This window comes from Vulpes lagopus, chromosome X, assembly GCF_018345385.1.
Source record: "Vulpes lagopus strain Blue_001 chromosome X, ASM1834538v1, whole genome shotgun sequence".
Classification (NCBI taxonomy): domain Eukaryota; kingdom Metazoa; phylum Chordata; class Mammalia; order Carnivora; family Canidae; genus Vulpes; species Vulpes lagopus.
The window spans coordinates 94,309,451-94,321,413 of NC_054848.1; the positions used below are offsets into that span (position 1 = coordinate 94,309,451).

At 36.8% G+C, this 11,963-nt stretch overlaps 1 pseudogene; it reads left to right on the forward strand.

Annotated features, from left to right (window-relative positions):
• The first annotated feature begins 8,271 nt into the window (after positions 1-8,271).
• On the forward strand, positions 8,272-11,355 carry LOC121482648 (annotated as a pseudogene).
• Positions 11,356-11,963: the final 608 nt, after the last annotated feature.

Genomic DNA, 11,963 nt, shown 5'->3' on the forward strand with positions numbered 1-11,963 from the left:
ATTTTCTGAAGCACTTTAATATCCCTTCACTTGATTCATTCAGAGAGGATATTATTGGCCTACTTTTACCAATGGGAAAACTGGCACACACAGAGGTTATATGATTTCCTTAAAGTCACACGATTTTATTGGTGGAGCCTGAATTAGGTTGGCACAGATTCATAGATTTTATAAAATTTCTCACTTAAAGATTTCTATAACCTATCACCTCTCCCTCACTAGGTGAAATGCCTGTCTTCTGTGTTCCTAAGACCTTCTGTGTTTTTCCTTATCAGAGTACTTACCACACTGCATTGTAATTGGTTGCTTACCTGTCTCCTTCATTAGACTGTGAGCTGAGTGAGGGCAAGACTCTTCTATTATTCAGTCTTGTGTCTAAAGCCTTAAAACTGTAACTAGCATCTAGTAGATACTCAATAAATATGGGTTGAAATGAATTTGAATTTACTGAAGCCCTACTAGCTGATCTGTTGGGAATAGATAGATGAAGCCAGCAGTCCCTGTCCTCTATCTAGACAAGCTTATAAATGATGGCATTATTTACTCTATGCATTAGAATAGTTTTTGAATAATTGTAAGAGAAGATAGGGTTGTTGTATACAGCTATAGAATTTTCTAGCTTTTGCTTCGTGAAACCCAAAGGCTCCCTCTCCATTTTTCAGCCCCAGGCTAGCGTGACAAGGCAGCCCAAATGAGTAAAACAAAGGCTCAACAATGAAGCCGAAGTAAGTCTTAGTTTTCCAAGTGGGAAATTGACTCTATTCTCTATCAACTACTATAGATGCAGGAAAGGAAAAGGAACACGGTGTCAAATAGGACTTGAGCCTAAAACATTAATGGAGGGTTTCATGTTTGTGAATTTTCTTAAATCCCTGATGTGAACTAGTTTTCTAATAATATGATTCTTCTTCCTCAAAGCAGAGAGCATATTTATAAGAAAGTGAAATAACAAAGATCCTAGTCAATTTGCCTCCAGTTTGTATTGTGTATGGGGATATAAAATGTGGACAACATGGCCCTGTCCATGGGGAGAATTCCAGCTGAAATAGAGAAATTGGTTTGACATGAAACCACTAAAACAGCCACTTAAGGATGATATGAGAGCAATTGCATAAATGTACCAAGCGTATACATAAATGTAGTAGTGGAGTTAAGTATCAGAAACAGCAGAGTGAGGATTAAAGGAGAAACCATGTATGTGGGCAGAATTGTAAGAGAAGAAAGTAGATTGAGCTAGAGACCTGACTTAGGGCTTACTGAAGCTTATGGCATGCAGAATCATCCACCCTGAATTCTACTGACATTTTTAAGGCTACCTTTAAGAAGAAGTAGGGAAGAGGAAAGAGTTTTATTATGGTCTCAAATGGGGAAACAAATTTTATCCTCAAAGGAAAATTAGTAAAATTAATGAAATGGTAAGCCAAGGCATTGGTACTTGTGGTCTTGTGAAGCAAGATTTTAGGAAGAGTTCAAGTTCTGTGACTTGCTCCGCTGGCTCAGAGAAATGTCTCTGAATGCCGAATCCTATACTTTATTGCCAGAACGCCCACCAGTCTGCAGTGGGTTTGGTTTATGCTAAGCAAAGGAAGAAAATGAACTCCCGGAAATTCTGCAGGAACCATTTTAATACTGAAATTTTACACATTGTGATATTTTTTAAAAAAATAACAGGAATTTGTGCCACCGTTTTTCAATTTTTTGCAAAACAGGCCAATTCATGGAATGAAAGAGCAAGAAGTCAGTCATGAAGGAACAGAAAGATTTAGAACACAGATTTCAAAGGAACCAAAGTAGGAAATCAGGCAGATGACTCATTGTGTCAGGGTTTTTGTAGGAAATTATAAATTGGAACAATCTTCTGCATAATCTGAAGTATGTTGCAGAAGGTATCTGGTCCAGGCACTTAGAAACAAAGACACTTGCTGCCACCCACTTAAAGCAAATGTAAAATGACTGGCAGGCAAAATGTAAAGTGCCAAGGGCAACTTTCACCACCCATAAAGGGACAATTTTGGGCCTCTGATTTTCCCTTTGCTAGAGAACAGAAACATACTCTTCTCCATTCTATTTCAGCCACCTAATCCCAGTCACATTTTAGAATTACCTTGTTGTCATAAGAACCTGTATCCTCTTTGAAATCACGGATTCAGACATCCCACTCTCCAACACAACTTCTTCTTCTTCCAGTCACTAGCTCACATAGTTTTGCTGAATCAGGTCTTCTATTTCATTAAGATCTCCACTGACCTCTTCATTTTCTACTTCTTAGTTCCTTCCTACCTCACTTTCTCCCTACTCAGTATATGTGATAACTCATCATTACTACTGGCCTTTCGAAAATGCTGTTAATGCTCCTTTCTTTCTCTTCTCTCTTAACGCCAATAAAATGAAGCCTACCACTCCCATAATGTGTACCTACAATTGAAAGGTTGATAGAGAAAATTCCAGAGCCATAAAAGTTGGGCATTGCTTACAAATTTATGACAAGTTACCAACTTGGCTTTAAACACTGCAAAAGTCTTAATATGTTTCTCTAGTAAGTTTGCTCTTTTTCTGCAAGAACTAGTTTTATTTTTTTAACTTTCTCTTAAGTCACTAAACTCACTTTCCACCACTGCTTAACTTCCTTCTCTTGAGGATGATATTGTCTCATATTTCATATTGAAAATAGCCCTCAGACAGAAATTACCCCATCTTGTCAACTGTGATTATCTTCTTCCTTTTTCCCTTAATTATAATTGAAAATAGTCCTCATGATAACAAAGACCAGATCCTTTGCACATGCTCTGCTTCCCATCTCTTCCCACCTCTCTACAGGATCTTTATAATCAGTGTTCAAAGATACTTTATTAACTCCCATCTAAGATAAAATTTTTTCTTGCTCCCACTTATTTTCCTGTTATTGATCTCTGTCTATTCTCAACAAAGTCAAGTTTCCCCAAAGAGCTATCTATACACTAACTCCACTTTCTCACTTCCCATTCATTTTTCCATGGCTTCAATCCTCATCACTCCACTGAAATATCTGATACTTAAGTAGTCCCCATTGACTTCCATGTTGCTAAATCTAATAGATGTTTTACAGTTCTCATCTTACTTGACTTTTTGACATTTTGACTGAGTTGACCACTCTGTACATTTGAAACTCCCTAGTTTTCCTTCTAACCTTGTGACTCCTCCTTCTCAGTTTCTTCCTCCACCCCCCTCTGTTATTATGACCTCTCCTTTGAGATATAAATGTGTACAGAATATTTATATGCTTACTTGGTATTTAATTTCTTATAGGTGTATGGAACTCAGCATGTCTAGAATTGGACTTAATCTTATTATCCCACCAAAAGAGATCTGTCCCTTTTCCAATGTTCCTGGTCTTTGTAAATAGTACCACCTGTCCCTCATTAACTTAAAAGAAAATGCGAAAGGCTTAACAAGGCCCTGAATTATCAACCACTGATAACCTCTCAGGCTACATCTCTGGTCCGCACTCTTTCCTATTCACTAAGATCCAGCCCTACTAGCTTCCTTTCAATTCCTCAAACAATAGATCTCAAGGCTTTGGTGCATACTGTTCTGCTTAGAATGCTCTTTCCCCCCCCCCCCCAAAAAAAAAAAAGAATGCTCTTTCCCTGACCAACACCCTGCATATTCTTTAGGACTCACTTTAAATAATTTTTATTTATAGTAGATTTTCCTGATATCTAATTTAAATTAGATCACTTCAGAATTTACTATAAATTTATTTTCATGATTAACATTCATATCACCTTGAGATTATCTATCCCATGAGGGCAGGGACTACTACTTTCACTGTATGCACAGCATCTAGTACAGTGCTATTACATGGTAGGTAATTAAAAATAGTTAATGAAGGAATGAATGCATGACTGAATAATAATCTAACATTAGTGGAATTCTCAATGTTAAGAAAGGTTGTTCTTTGTTACCACAAATCTTAATATAATATAGTTCTAAAATTTTTGGCCAACTCCAGAAGACACAATAAAAGATACAAAGGTCTTAATAATTGGAAAAGAGCTGATAAAATTCTCAGTATTGGATCACTGCCAACCTAGAAAAACAGTGAGTTTCCCAGTGGAAAATTAATAGAAGCCTTAAATGATTTAATAAGGTAACTAGTTTCACACTAAATAAATATTTTTCTACCAGAAATAACCAGTTATAAAGTAGACTATGGAAAAGATTTATTTCAAATAGTAAGAAAAATATTTATTAATCACATATAAATAACGAGGTTACAGATGTCAAGGCAAAGGTAATTTGCTCAGATGCTTTTCTCTGAAACCAGCTGAAAACAATGAGAAAAGTGAAAGGTAGAAAAAAATTACATTCTCAATAAAAGTAAAATACATGCAAACTTCAAATCATAATCTATGAATAAAGTTATCCAATGCAGAGAAAATTTGAACTGGTTGAATGAGAAAACCAAGAGTAGAACACAAGTCTCAGCACATCTTTGGTAACTTGAAAGGTTCTATAAAAAGGGATGCACCTCTTTACAGTCCAAACCAATAGTTTCTTAAATATAGTCACTGTGTCCCTGAGCTCTGTTAAGCCTGTGGAATGGCAGAGGAATAAGGGCTGAATGAGGAAATGGGGGATGGGGTAAAAGGTCATTGGCAGTCAGCTAGCTCTGCAATATAATTACACAGAGACCTGTAACACACAGGCTTCCTTGCTAGCCAGTCAGTATTCTAGGGATTCTCAACTGGGTATAGTATAACCTTCTACTCACTACGGCAGAGATTCTCAATCTCAACACTACTGATATTTCTGTACCACATTAATTCCTTGTTGTGGGGGCTATCCTGTGCACCGGAGGATGTTTAGCAGTATTCTTGGCCTCTCCATTTGGGACAGTCAAAAATGTCTCTAGATATTGCCAAATGTCACTTAGAGAACAAAACCATTTGGATTGAAAATACTCACTGCCAGAGGACATTTATAAATGTGTGGGGGTGTTTTAGAGTGTCACAATGACTAGGGTGGGAGTGTTGCTGGCATTCAGTGAGTATGAATATAGACATTTTAACCTTTCATTCGTTCTCTCTGCCCCATCCAGAAGCAGTAGAACAATCCCTTTCCTAATCCAAATTTCCAAGCTTGGTCAGGGCCTGAGCTGAAGAAAGGGAGTAAGATTTAAATTGGATGTAAAATAGAACTTTTATATAGATTAGATTGAGTCCTTTCAAAATCAGAGAAGGATACAAACCATAAGAGACTCTTAATTATCTTTTGATACATTAAAAATTATATGTTTTTATTAATGCCTGAAAATGACCAAAAAGCTACTATATCTGCTCAATATGTCACTAGGGTGAAAGAAAGAAATGTCCAATAAAGTATGCTTGAAGACAGTGGTGAAAGATAAATAAAATTGGTTATTATATTCATTAAGTCCAGCCCACTTGATAATTTAGATATAAGAACAAGACCTGAGTATACAGATTGAATGGGTCCATGGTGTTCCAAAGAAAGACTGATATAGAAATATTAACAAGGCAAATCTTTGTAAAATTACCTAACTTCAAAATCAAACCAAGAATTCTTTTGACACTTATACAAAATAATTCCTTATAAATGGAAATAAGAGCTTATAAGTGGAAATAAGGTCTCAAGCTTCCTGCTAAAATATAGTAGAATAATATTTTAAAAAAATCTTCAGGGAAAGATAATGTGACTTAAGAACGTTATGCCCATGCAAGCTATCTTTCAAACATAAAGGTAACTGCAAACCATTTCTAACATGTAGAAACACAAGAAATAGAGTAGACATGAGCAATTATGAAAAACACTTGAAGTCAAAATCAAGGCAAACTAGAAAACCATGGGAAAAAAAAAACAATTTAAGAAGACTGATCGTGAGCATTAATTCAGCTAAATATAGAACAAGTGTTAAACGATGTTTAAAATTATAGAACACACAAAGGTATACACTTATATACATATAGAAAAAAATCAGTAAAAAAAAAAGACAAAAGACAAAACAAAACCCAGAAACTGTTAACAGTGACAGATGATAGGAGGAAGCAAGCACTGCTAGTTGCCTATTAATATCTATTGTGTATTTCTTACTAGCAAAACTCCACTTTTTAAATTTTATTTGAATTCAAGAACCAAAACAGAAGATCATAGGGCTAAAACAAGATGAAATCAGAGAGGGAGACAAACCATAAGAGACTCTTAATCATAGGAAACAAACAGGGTTGCTGAGGGGAGAAGGGTGGAGAGATGGGGTAACTGGGTGATGAACATTAAGGAAGGCATGTGATGTAATGAGCACTGAGTGTTATATGCAACTGATGAATCACTGACCTCTTCCTCTGAAACCAATAATACATTATATGTTAGTTAATTGAATTTAAATAAAATTTTAAAATAAAAATAAATGCATAAATCTTATTTTAAGATTTTATTTTAAATCTTAAGTTAGTTTTAATCTAGAAAATAATAATAAAAATGCTTAGCAATAAACAAGAATTCAGAATATATATAACACACATGTATGACCTTACTGAAGTATATATGGGAATATATTCACACATGATAACTTAAAATGAAATTATTATCCCACAACAAAACTTGTAACATATTTTTCTTTGAAATTGTCAATCCAGCTGGAAAAATAAACATAATAATAGTCAATAAAATTTTGCAAAGGATAGATAATGAAGAAACTGTTAAATTACCTGCTATTAATGTATGTTCCAAAACTCTAATCATTAGAATAATAAGATAAAAATACAAGAATAAACATACATATCTATATGACATTTTAAAGGTTTCATCTTAATCTAGAGAATGGAGTATCTGCAAAACACCATCTCAAATCAATGAGAAAAGAAGGAATTCTTTAATGGTGATGTTAAAAAAAAATTGGTTGGCAATTTGGAAAATTTTTTAAAAATAGGTTTCTTAGTTTGTATCATCCACCAAGAATAATTACAGATGGGATCAAAATATTAATTACAAACTTCTACTTCTAGCAAAATGGTTTGCTAATTTCAATGATAAAATGAAACAGGAATTTTTAAAAGTTCATGGCTCTACTCTCAGAGAAAGAGAAAGAAATGGGTGACAGAAACAAGAAAAATGCAATAGGTTCACAAGCTAACTATCCGAAATCTTTGAGAATAAGAAAAATTTAAGCAATCCAATAGAGTGCATGAAGGTGAAAAGAGCAAATTAAAAAAGTATGGTAAATATAAAAAAATAAAATAAGATAGCAAACATAAATTCAAGCATACCAGTAATCACAATAACTATAAATTGACTAAACTTCAGGTTGAAAGATGGATACTCATAAAAAGGAATTATTTAAAGCCAGCTAGATGCTATTTACGAGAGACCTGCCTAACACCTTTAGCAATATGATGACTAAATGTCAAGGATGGATAAAAATGGATGATTCACAAAATCGAAGGTGGGTCACCTATGTATATATCAGAAAAGTTAACTTTAAAGCAAACAGCATTGGAGGGGCTTGGGAAGATGATGGAATAGGAGGACCATGAGCTCACTCCATTCACATTTACAACTAGATATCATCCACATCCAAGTCAACAAACTGGAGAGCAATCCAAAGACTAGCAAAACAAATTCCACAACTAAATATAGAGAAGAAGCTATATCCAAAAAGTTAGAGAGGTCAGAAAGGTAGAGGAAGGTTGCCCACAGGAGGCAGAGAGCTGCATGCACAGAAGGCAGAGAAATGAGCCTTCATATCCGGATCCTCACACAGGGAAGACTTATTCCTACAAAGTTTGGCTTTAAAAACCAGAATGGCTGAATTCCATGAGTTTGTAACACCAGTGGTACTTGGAGCCTAGAGCTTTTAAAAATCAATTGACTCAGCACTGAGTGAGGCAGGGGGATGAGTGATAGCTGGATCACTACCCTAAAGATGCAGTCTGCACACAGAAGCAACATTAAAAGGGCAATTTACACAACACTGGGGGCAAACGGGAAAGAGAGCTGTTCATACTGATTTCGGAGCATACTGAAGCACTTTGAAAATAAGGGAGCTGTCAGTTGCCATTTTCCTCCCCCGCTCCCCAGCATAAACACAGAGCCACCTGCAGGAGGCAGCTCTGCACAGACACTTGCTACCTAACCCACTAGCAGTGCACCAGGCCAAATTTCTGAGAATTCACCACTCAAAGTCTGTTAGGCTCAACCCTGGGCTCAGGACAAATCCTGTTAAAGCCTTGCTCATATCCTACCCAGCCGCCACCACACACCAGGCCCAGCCTCATGCCCCCAGCGACCCCTGTGCAGACCCCTAGATACTGTAGCACTTTCAAGGATCTGGTATAGGAACTAGTGGCCCAGCACAAATTGTGCTAACACTGTTGCTCTACTCCCAAGTTCCCTGGTGGGCATGCAAACTCATAGATGGCCTACCTGGGTTCTATGAACCCACAGAGAACAAGCATAGCCCACAACAGGCAGAGAGTCAGTGAAGACGACTATACTGAAAGCAAAGGTGACTCAGATACCATAGTTGGGCCTATGGAACACACATAGGACATTCTCCTGAAGTGCCAGGTTCTGGTGAACAGGGGACATTGCATACTAGGTCACTCCAGGACCTCCTCTTCATAAAGTCATTACTTTCAAGAGCAGAAGACATAGCTAACGTTCTAAATACACAGAAAGGCTGACAAAATGAGGAGAAAAAAATGGATCCCAAATGACAGAAAAGGACAGGGCCATAGCCAGAGAGTTAAGAAAAATGGATATAAGTAACATACCTGATAGAGAATTTAAAGCAATGATCATAAGGGTATTCACTAGACTTGAGAAAAGAGTAGAAGACATGAGTGATGCTCTTAACACAAAGATAAAGAATAACATAGCAGAGATAAAGGGCTCAATAAAGAAAGTAAGAAAAAGCTTGATGGAATGAATAGCAAGCTGGAAGAAGCAGAACAAATCAGTGGCCTAGAAGACAGAGTAATGGAAAGTAATCAAGCTGAGAAAAGAGAGAAAAACTAATTTCACAGAATAATAATACTTAAGGAGCTCAGTGACTCCATCAAATGTAATAACATTCATATAATAGGAGTCCCAGAAGAAGAAGAGACAAGAAGGAGCAGGATATTTATTTGAAGAAGTAAAAGCTGAAAATGCCTTTGATCTGGGGAAGGAAACAAACACCTAGCTGCACAGAGAACTCCCATCAAAATCAAAAGTAGATAACACCAAGATGTATTATATTTAAATTTGCAAAATATAATGATAAAGAAAAAATCTTAAAAGCAGTAAGATAAAAGAAGTCTATAACTTACAAGAGAAAACCCATAAGGCTAGCAGATTTTTCAACAGAAACTTGGGAAGCCAGAAGAAAGTGGCTTGATATATTCAAAGTGCTGAATGGGAAAAATCTGCAGCCAAGAATATTCTATCCAGCAAGGCTGTCATTCAGAATAGAAGAAGGGATAAGGAGTTTACCATACAAACAAAAACTAAAGGAGTTCATGACTACTAAATCAGCCCTGCAAGAAATGTTAGAGGAGACTCTTTGAATTGAAGGAAGAGACCAAAAGTGACAGTATGAAGGTAGGAAACATAAAATCAGGAAAAAGGAATATCTGTAAAAAATCAGTTAAGGAACTCACAACATAAAAGGATGTCAAATATGACAATGTAGACCTAAAATGTGGGAAGGAGAGAAGAATGGGTTCAAACAAAAATGACCATCAGCTTAACATAGACTGCTATATACAGAAAAGGTTATACACAAACTTAATGGTAATCATATATTAAAAACCACTAATATATATACAAAGAATAAAGAGAAAAAACTCCAAATATATCATTAAAGAAAAGGAGCAAACCATGAAAGAGAGAAATGCAAGAAAAGAGCAGAGATAATCTTCAGAAACAATCACAAAAAAACAAAATGAAAATAAATACATATCTATCAATAATTATTTTGAATGTCAAGGGGCTAAATGCTTTGATCTAAAAACACAGGGCAACAGAATGGATTAAAAAAAAAAACCTATCTGTATGCTGCCTACAAGAGATTCATCTCAGACCTAAAGATACCTGCAGATTGAAAATGAAGGGATGGATGTCAAAAGAAAGCTGGAGTAGCAGTATTTATATTGAACGAAATAGACCTTAAAACAAAGACTGTAACAAGACACAAAGAAGGACACTCTGTAATAATAAAAGGGACAATCTAGGACCTGTATGATGTCTCAACCTGCCCTGCCTCCTCTATGCAACCACCGTCTCCATCTGCCTACTGCTTCCCACAATTGTGGCCCCGCAGCAGCAGCAGCTCCAGCTCTCACCCCTCAAGGGGCTCAGCCTGGCAGACAAGGAGAACACGTCCCTTGCCCTCAGCAGGACAGACTGCTGGCCAGTAGGACCGCTAGGAGGATCTTCCAGCAACCCGCCAAGCAAAAACTGAGGTATTTGCCCCTAGCATGGAGAATGAGTCACTACTCAGAGAAAACCCTCATCACGTTGTCATCCTCCTTATCGAGTACCATGGTATTTGGCAGATGCATAAGAAAGCTGAGGCTCCCTTTTGGACAGCTGAAGAGGTGGATCTTTCCAAGGACATTCAGCATTGGGAATCCCCGAAGCCTAAGGAGAGATATTTTATACCCCATATTTTGGCTTTCTTTGTGGCAAGTGATGGCATAGTAAAATGATAACTTGGTGGAGTGGTTTATCCAAGAAGCTCAGATTATAGAAGCCCTCTGTTTCTATGGCTTCCAAATTGTCATGGAAAACATCAATTCTGAGATGTATAGCCTCCTCATTGTCACTTATATTAAAGATTCTAAAGAAAGGGAATTTCTCTTCAAATCCATTGAGACAATGTTTGTATAAAGAAGAAGGCAGATCGGACCTTGCATTGGATTGGGGACAAAGAGGCCACCTATGGAGAATGGATTATAGCCTTTGCTGCCATGGAAGCAGTTTTCCAATGAACTTATTAGCAGAGCTAAGGGTTTACACTGTGACTTTGACTGCCTGATGTTCAAAGACCTGGTCCACAAACCTTCAGAGCAGAGAATGAAGGAAATAATTATCAATGCCATTATGATTGAACAGGAATTCCTCATGGAGACCTTGCCAGTAAAGCTCATTGGGATGAATTGCACTTTAAGGAAGCAGTATATTGAATTTGTGGCAGACCAACTTATGCTGGAGCTTGGTTTTAGCAAGGTTTTCAGAGCAGAAAATCCATTTGACTTTATGGAGAATATTTCACTGGAAGGAAAGACTTCTTTGAGAGGAGAATAGGCAAGTATCAGGATGAGAGTGATGTCAAGTCCAACAGAGAATTCTTTTACCTTGGATGCTGACTTCTAAGTGAATGAATGTGCTCTTATTCTCTTATTTTGCTGATTTTTTTCCTTTTCCATAAAAAAATCAGCTACTTGAAGTGTATCAAACCAGTTACACCATGAATTATCAATAATGTTCATGAATAGTATTGTTAAAACTGTGTAGCTACCTCATAAGCAAGCCTGTTGATTGGTGATGCTAGTCATCTCACCTAGAGAAAAGGATGGACTAAAGCTATTCAAATTTGCAGGAAAGATCTTGGCCATGTTTGGCTTTTTCAGACAGGCTGGCTGTCCATGACTTCACCATGTCTCTTAGAGGCAGTTTGGTCTCAAAGTGTGGGGACTCTGGAATGAGTCTGATCCAGTCAGTTACTATAAGGCCCTTGGGAGGTGTCAGTCTCAGTGCTTCAAAACAGATTTTAAAGTTTGCTTACTGCTTTGTATATACAACTGGCACTTTACACACAAATAAACATAGTTTGTACTGTTGAAATAAAAGCCTGATTTAACCTAATTTGGTTTCTAGCCCAAATGCAAAGCATTCTTTTTTTTTTTCTCAAAGCATTCTTTTGACCAATAATGGGAGCCAGTACAGAATTTACTAGGTGACCAAAGTCGGTCAAACCTTTG